A 9,014-nucleotide genomic window follows, 5' to 3' on the forward strand; every position below is an offset into this window, starting at 1 on the left:
AACGATATGTCTGAAGGAAATCCAATACAGCTCACCATCCAAATAACACCAAACCTACAGTAAAGCATGAAGGTGATAATATCCTGTTATGGAGGTGTTTATCTGCAGCAGGCACTGGAGCACTTGTCAGGATAGAAGGAATAATGGATGGGGCAAAATACCATCAAATTCTTGAGGAAAATCTGCTGCCCTCTGCCAGGAAGTTGTCAATGGGAAGAAGGTTTACCTTCCAATATGACAGTGACCCAAAGCACACAGCAAAAATGACCACAGAGTGGTTGAAGGAGAAAAAGGTGAATGTCCTTGCATGACCTAGTCAAAGCCCAGACTTTAACCCCATTGAATATCCAAAAATGGACACCATCAAATGTAACGGAACTGGAGCAGTTCTGTAAAGAAGAGTGGGCAAATATTGCACAGTCTGGATGTGTAAAGTTAGTAGAGACCTATCCCAACAGACTAAAGGCTGTAATTAAAACAAAAGGTGGTTCAACAAAATACTGACACAAGGGGGTGATCCTTTTTTCCAACTCAGTGATTATGTTTTTGAATTGTCTTTATTTTTGCCTGAAATGTTGGTGTTATATCTTTCACTTGGATGTTATAAGTTGCACCGAGTAATTACAAATGGATAAACAAAAACTGTGTCTGTATTTAGTTCAGGCTGCAAAGCAATGTGATTATTTTCAAGGGGAGTGATTCTTTTTAATACCCACTGTACAGGAATAGCACAGTTCCACATAGACTGCAATGTAGTCATAGTGCTGTTTTTTGTTTCCTAACACCCCACACCAGCCACTTTTAACCCCTAAAAACTGCTTTGTTTTTATTTATTTTTAAATTAACAAACTATATTTTGTGGCCAATTGGGGCACGTTTTGAAAATTAATCAGAAGTACGACCTCTGGTTACTTTTCAGATCGCTAATTGCTACCGCGAGCTTGTGGTAACAATAACAAGCCACTTGTAATGGGTGACTGTTTATCACACACCCGTAAACATGCGAACTTGCGCATTTACTGGTGCGCGATAAATTATAGCTCCACTTGTAATCTAGCCCTAAATTTGGTAGCAAGTATGTAGAAAGCAATTTCATTAATTAATATTTGTTTGCAAAATGTGCACTTGTCATGTTACTTATCTAGGTTTTCCAATCCATACATTTAACAAAATTTTGTTAAACAAGCTCCTGTTTTGCTTATTGCAAATAATTTCTAAATATAATTTTTAATAAATAATTTGCCTTATGTAAAGATAGTTTATAATTGTTTTATAACAGTAGTCAGTGGCGGCTAGTGGGTTATTCAAGTGGAGGTTCACAATACATACATTGTGAAAATTACATTTACATTAAGATTACCACGTAAGTGAACCAGTCAGAACTGTGAAAGTTTAATTTCTCCTGCAGATTTATGAGTGAGGATAAGCTCTGGGAACACAGATTCAGGCTTAATTAGAACCTTGTCTACCATAAAGTCCGCCGCTCTGCTTCGGTGAGGGGCAAGGTCCCGCAGGAGAAGGCACATTGCTTCCCGGTGCTGCCCTAACCTGCTCCACCTGGTTAGTTAGGATCCTCATCTTTGTCTGCAATCCCAAACAGAATGATTTAGCAGTCAAGGGCCACCACAGTAGTATATATATATAATGTCCATGTCCAGGGTAATTTTGCACTCCCAGTATTCAACTCAATTATGCATCAGCCAGGGTGCAAAGTCTAACATAATGTAGTTTTCCAGAAAGAGACTGCACTCACTGGGCTTGTATAAAAAGTAACTTACTTGACAAAAGCTTAAAATAGGGAATAGAGCATGCTGTATATATATATATATATATATATATATATATATAGCGCTGCGGAATCTGTTGGCGCTCTACAAATAACTGATAATAATAATAATATATATATATATATACAGTATATATATATATATATATATATATATATACATACACACACACACATATATACACACACACACACACATATATATATATATATATATATATACATACACAAATATATATATATATATATATATACACATACACACACACACGCATATATATATATATATATATATATATATAACGGTATTCCTGGAATGCAGTAAAGGAGAAGGGAAGCTCCGGTGCTTGCTCTGAGTAAGCCGAATGCTGAACAATGCTTGTCATGTTGATAAGCATAATTCAGCACATGGGAAAACTACAACAGCACAACGGCTACAGAAACCAGGCCAAATACACAGCAATAAAGACAACAGTGCTGTGCAATATTAGTTACTTACCCTGGGCATTCTGATCGGGCACTTGTAGTCTCCTCTCCCACTTTCCCAGAGGCACAATTTAAAAAAGTGCACAACTTCTCCCTCACACTTTCATCAAGTACATGCGTGCGGGAGGAGGAGCCTTTTTGGCTCTACAGTGATGGCTGGCTTTCACTCGCACAGAAAATATGTGCGATTAAGAAGGTATAGGGGGCTATTGGAAAAATTCTATTTATTCAGCCAACAAGTTTTTTTGTTTTTTTTCTCTCAGGGGGTTCTCTCAGGGGGCTCACTGTGATCCTATAGAGGAGCCTCCACTGACAGTAGTGCAATCTAATCCATGTTAAAGGGACATGAAATTCAAAAAACTTTCAGAGTACGCAACTTTAAGTTCGTTTTGAATTTACTTCTTATCAAAATGTACTTACTTTTCAACAAAAGATATAAAGAAAACAAAGTAGGTTCAGGATCATGAATGCTTTACTAAGCTAGCTGCTAATTGGTTAAAGGGACATAATACTCATATGCTAAATCACTTGAAAGTGATGCAGTATAACTGTAAAAAGCTGACAGGAAAATATCACCTGAGCATCTCTATGTAAAAAAGGAAGATATTTTACCTCACAATCTCCTCAGCTCAGCAGAGTAAGTTCTGTGTAAAAAGTTATACTCAGCTGCTCCCAGCTGCAGGTAAAAAAAATAAAAAAAATGAAGAAATGAACAGCAGCCAATCAGCATCAGCAGTGCTGAGGTCATGAACTCTTACTGTGATCTCATGAGATTTGACTTAACTCTCATGAGATTTCATAGTAAGCTTCCTTTACCTGATTGGTGAAATAATATGAGAGTACACGATGCTAGTCCCTTCAGATGTCCCAGGACAAACACACTAAAATGCTGCTTAGCAATCCTTTACAATGGGAGGTGGCTACTGAGGAACTTTTGAGGTAAAATATCTTTCTTTTTTACATAGAGATGTTCAGGTGATATTTTCTAGTCAGCTTTTTACAGCTATGCTGCATCACTTTCAAGTGTTTAAACATTTGGGTATTATGGCCCTTTAATACACAAATATGCCTCCTGTCTTTAGCTCACCAGATATTCACAGCTAGGTCCCAGTAGTGCATTGCTGCTTTGTTGCTGACTTTAAGGAGTAGATTTATCAAAGCTATACTCCTTTAACTTTAATAAAATAGCGCATACGAATTGATCGTCATATTCATCAAAGCACTCTGCACCTATAAATGAGCAAATCTGAAAGAAACTTCTTTGCACTCCACTTGCATTCACCTAGGCGCACGGGAGCATTCCCGAGTTCAACAATATACACTAGTAATAGGCGTAATTTAACAGCCCGACCTACAAATACGCCCAGTTTCTTATTTATCATTGCTTTGCGCTGATAGGGAACTGAAATTTCGGCTTCAATTGCGTGTTGTATATTTCGCCATACAGACTGAGGCAAACACCATTATAATACATGCTTTTACATCTTGTGATGCAGTACTTTCATCTTTTAACTAATTTTTCAAAGGCTCAGCGCCAAGAAGAGACTGTTATTGCCAGAAGTTTGCGCTTCCACAGGAGCATATGGGTACCAACAGTTTATATATATATATATATATATATATATATATATATATATTGTTACAAACTGCTATTTGTAACTGGCCCTTTAAATGGAAAATTGCCCTGCTTCCCTGGATTTTGGAGAAGCCTATTTGCCAGCCTCCTTCCACATGACTATGGCCCCTGGAAGATTGTGCCCCTGAAAACATATTAACTTTTATTGGGTGTGTATGGCCCTTTAAGAACCGTCTGGGGACATATTGTGACTTTGGTGAACAATGCCCCTTTAAGACTATGTCCCCAGACCTGTGAAATGACTTGTCCCTGGCTTTCTCCCACTTGGTTCAGTTTCATTGTGTGCCATTAAGAGTTAAATTTTGTTCAGCTTCAAGAAACCTATTCTAAATACAAGTCTGCTGGGATTAGCTCTAATTAGGTTTAGTGATCAACTTTCCCATTGTCTAATCAGACTAGTATTGATAAGGTGGAATGCATTGTTTTATTGTGTGTAATGTTATCTGCTGAAGTAATGTTGTGGCCTGTCAAAGGGAGTGTCTCTCTATCTAATATCAAATGTGTGATGGGGGATTTTATGCCTCCCCCTGAGAGTGTCCTGTTTGCATGTAACCTCAATAAAAAGCAGGCTGTGTGCTCCAGCACTTCAGACCTATGTTGACCCTCTAACTTGAAGCTTTGACTCATGTTTGTAGGATACAGCTTATATCACTACAGGGATTGCTATGCTCTTCATACTCCCTTAGCTACAGGGATTGCTACAGAAGGAAGAGGTTCACCTACTGGAGCCTGGTCATAGGTCCAGGGCGCAGAGCAGACGGCGAGATACCAGCCCAGCAGCGGTGGTTCATAGAGTCTGCATTACTTATGGTGGCTACGCAGCAGTTATAGAGTCTACGGTGCTGCTGCTCCTTTGGTGAGCGCTAGGAGCATCCTTTTCTACGGTCCAACTTCCAGCCAGCCTGGAGGCAACCGTAACATTTGGCGGCAGCGGTGGGATTGGCGTCCTAGCGCAAGGAGCAGCACCACAACAGCACTGGTATCGTAGGAGACTAATTGAGGGCAACGCTAGCCACTGCGCAGCGTCCCTACCTACAGCAGCATGGAGCTGACAAGATACTGGTCAGAACCATGTGAAGAGCACCTCAACTGGATCCGTCGCTATGAGGGCGCGGATTTCGTTCCAGAGGTAAAGAGGCGGCTAGTCCGATATGGTGCAGACCCTGCACAGGAGGTAGTCAGTCGCCTCATCCGGGAATTGGCTACTGAGAACGAAGTGGCACGAGCCTTTGAGCGCCAACTGTGGAGTTTGAGGGTATGGACACCTGGTCTCTCTCCCCAGCCGCAGCATGTTCCACAGGGAGAGGAGAGCAGCGACCTCCCTCCCCAGCGGCAGTATACTGTGCAGAGGGAAGAGACAACCGGTCTCCTTCCCCAACCCCAACCAGAGATACCAGAGGCAGCAGGCCGCATAGACTGGTCCTGGGAGGACCCCCAGCAGGCAGGTGGAGATGGGACCGCAGTCTCTCTACCGGCCCAACAGGGATGCTGGGCAGGCGGCCCAGATCCCCAGCGACAGACCCAGCTACAGGGAGGGGAGAGCATCGACCTCCCTCCCCAGCCGGAGTGTGCCTTCCAGGGAGAAGAGACAACCGGTCTCTCTCCCCAGCCGCAGCATGTTCCACAGGAAGCGGAGAGCATCGACCTCCCTTCCCAACGGCCGCCGGAGTATCAGGAGGAGGAGGTAAGCCAATCTCCCCCTCCCCAGCTAACTCCTAACTTGGGCCCAGGGTTAACAGTGGAAATGTTAACCCCCACTGACCCCCACGTTCCCTTTGCCACCGGGCAGGACTATGCCCCAATTCCCCCAGCAGAAGAGCTGGCATCAGGACAGAGCGCTGCTGGCCTCTGCCCTACAGACCTTGTCCTTGTTACAGGACTGGCCTGCAAACCCCTCACCCCAGCAGAAGCGCTGGCACCAGGGCAGAGTGCCGCTGGCCTCTGCCCCCCAAGTACCATCAGCTATTTGCCCAGCTGCGCCAGGAAGGCCGAGGATGCTACACTTTCATCCTACAACCTGGAACTTACAGGCCAGTACTACGTATTGTGGAGGGGCTACTTTGCTGCTAACGATTATTTGTGGGTGGGTTGCGAGACTAACTTAGGCACTGACCGGCAGAAGGTCAGGTGCCTGGTTAGTCTCCCTCCAAAAGGGGAGATATGTTACAAACTGCTATTTGTAACTGGCCCTTTAAATGGAAAATTGCCCTGCTTCCCTGGATTTTGGAGAAGCCTATTTGCCAGCCTCCTTCCACATGACTATGGCCCCTGGAAGATTGTGCCCCTGAAAACATATTAACTTTTATTGGGTGTGTATGGCCCTTTAAGAACCGTCTGGGGACATATTGTGACTTTGGTGAACAATGCCCCTTTAAGACTATGTCCCCAGACCTGTGAAATGACTTGTCCCTGGCTTTCTCCCACTTGGTTCAGTTTCATTGTGTGCCATTAAGAGTTAAATTTTGTTCAGCTTCAAGAAACCTATTCTAAATACAAGTCTGCTGGGATTAGCTCTAATTAGGTTTAGTGATCAACTTTCCCATTGTCTAATCAGACTAGTATTGATAAGGTGGAATGCATTGTTTTATTGTGTGTAATGTTATCTGCTGAAGTAATGTTGTGGCCTGTCAAAGGGAGTGTCTCTCTATCTAATATCAAATGTGTGATGGGGGATTTTATGCCTCCCCCTGAGAGTGTCCTGTTTGCATGTTACCTCAATAAAAAGCAGGCTGTGTGCTCCAGCACTTCAGACCTATGTTGACCCTCTAACTTGAAGCTTTGACTCATGTTTGTAGGATACAGCTTATATCACTACAGGGATTGCTATGCTCTTCATACTCCCTTAGCTACAGGGATTGCTACAGAAGGAAGAGGTTCACCTACTGGAGCCTGGTCATAGGTCCAGGGCGCAGAGCAGACGGCGAGATACCAGCCCAGCAGCGGTGGTTCATAGAGTCTGCATTACTTATGGTGGCTACGCAGCAGTTATAGAGTCTACGGTGCTGCTGCTCCTTTGGTGAGCGCTAGGAGCATCCTTTTCTACGGTCCAACTTCCAGCCAGCCTGGAGGCAACCGTAACATATATATATATATATATATATATATATATATATATATATATATATATACTGTATATATATCTCGATATATTGATATATTTATTTTTGCAATCTTAAATTATCAACATATGGCAAAAACAGCACAGAAACATTATATAATATAAGTATAAGCTAAATAGTTACCTAAAAACGCTTTTTTAATAATCAAAACATGTCGGTGTAAATATTTATAGGGATGTACTGTGATAAATAGGGAGTAAATAGGGAGTAATGCTTTTTCCGACAGGTAATATTTATCATTATTATGCCCCAGCTCGCCCTCGCAAAGTAACGTCTATTTTTTTGATGAATTCAGGCACATAGCTTCTCCGGAAGTGAGCTGGGGCGCAGTTACAGGCGAAGCAATTACAGAGTTCGCCTAGACTTTGATAAATCTAGCCCTAATTATGTGTTTTACCCTTTTTCAACATAGTTTTATGGAAGCAAAAGTGCAAAATGTTTTCTTTCTGCAGTGTCAGTTCCCTTTGGTTATTACTACAATGAATTGCCAACACATGGGATTCCCCTGTTTCAGGGCATTATTACAGCCCTTCAGCTGCATTTGCTTTTTATTATTTATGGACTTTCATGACTGCTGCAAGTTGACAAGCTACTATCTTCTGCTTATTGGGGGATTTGTGGAGAACAGAGTTTCTGCACAAAAAGTATACACTAATAGCACTCAAAAGTCTGAAAGAATAAGTCACCCTTGGGTGATATTGTAAATCATAGATATGTCAAATTGATGGTTATTATGGGTAGGATAGATAGAAAAAACTAAATTAAAAATTAACTTTTATTAATCAAAATTAAAAGTATTCACATACACACACAACACACAATTAAAACTACGAATAGAGGGAATGTACCAAGCGTGTACTTATAATCATAAAACGCTATTAATTGAGCGTAATTATTTGCATAGTCATATAATCATGAAAATAAATTCAGTGTAAGTACAATGTATTGTATAAATAGCCGGAAAAATTGATTGTAGTGCACGAAATATATGGCTAGATCTGTAATTATTGTAGACTCTAAATTGTTAAAAGCCTGGGGTGGGCAAACAAATTGCCCACGTCGGATAAGGTGCTTGCGAATCGAGACACTAACGGAAGCACATCAATTAGTTCTGTGTTAGAAATTAAGCATAGAGGGCTGTATACTCAAAAATTCTGAGTGTAGAGTGCTGGCTGGTAGTTCTATGTGTTAAGCCAAAGCGTTGATATCAGACTAGAAGTGTCTGTATATTGAGTAAAGGCTACAACGTTTAAATCCAGCTAATAAGTATACAAATAAGTCACAAGCAGAATCGTTTCAAATAAAGTTTGTTACAGTGTAATTATAACACTGAATGAGCTAAATATAACTACAGTATCTCCACATTATCTATTCATTTATTGGTATTCGTGGTGTTAATAATATATACTTTGCTCTTTAATAAATGTTATTATGAGAACGATTCCCAAATTTCGTGACTGAATGAGACAGTATTGCCCTTAGTTGAATGCACCAGTAATGTGCTGCTTACAATTGAGCAACTCTCATTGGACGATGATTAGTAAGTCTGAGTATGTGTAGTAAACCCCTATTCACAAAGGGGGTAACAAACTTTTAAGAAATCTATGGTGACACATTAGAGTTGCAGAATATATAAGCCAAAGCTATCGTATGCTTGTGTGAGTGTGAGTTAACTGGATAAACCGGCTAATATAAAGCTTGTACTAATGGTTGCAAAAACTAATGATGTTTATTATATCCATAAAAGGTAGTACAACCACACTTCAGTTATAGTTCTGAGATTTTATTCGTTAGCTACCACAGGTTAATTTGCTGTAATAATGCTCAATATAAGAGCCGTATGTTAACTCACAGTTATATGACATATACAGTTTAATCCGTACAACGGTCTTGTGACAATGTTATTTAGCTGCTTTGATGACTTACAACTCTTATACTGAGCAATATCACAGCAAACTGTACATTAAGTAGGTTGTTAAACTGCTTA

The sequence above is a fragment of the Bombina bombina genome, chromosome 5, assembly GCF_027579735.1.
Source record: "Bombina bombina isolate aBomBom1 chromosome 5, aBomBom1.pri, whole genome shotgun sequence".
NCBI lineage: Eukaryota > Metazoa > Chordata > Amphibia > Anura > Bombinatoridae > Bombina > Bombina bombina.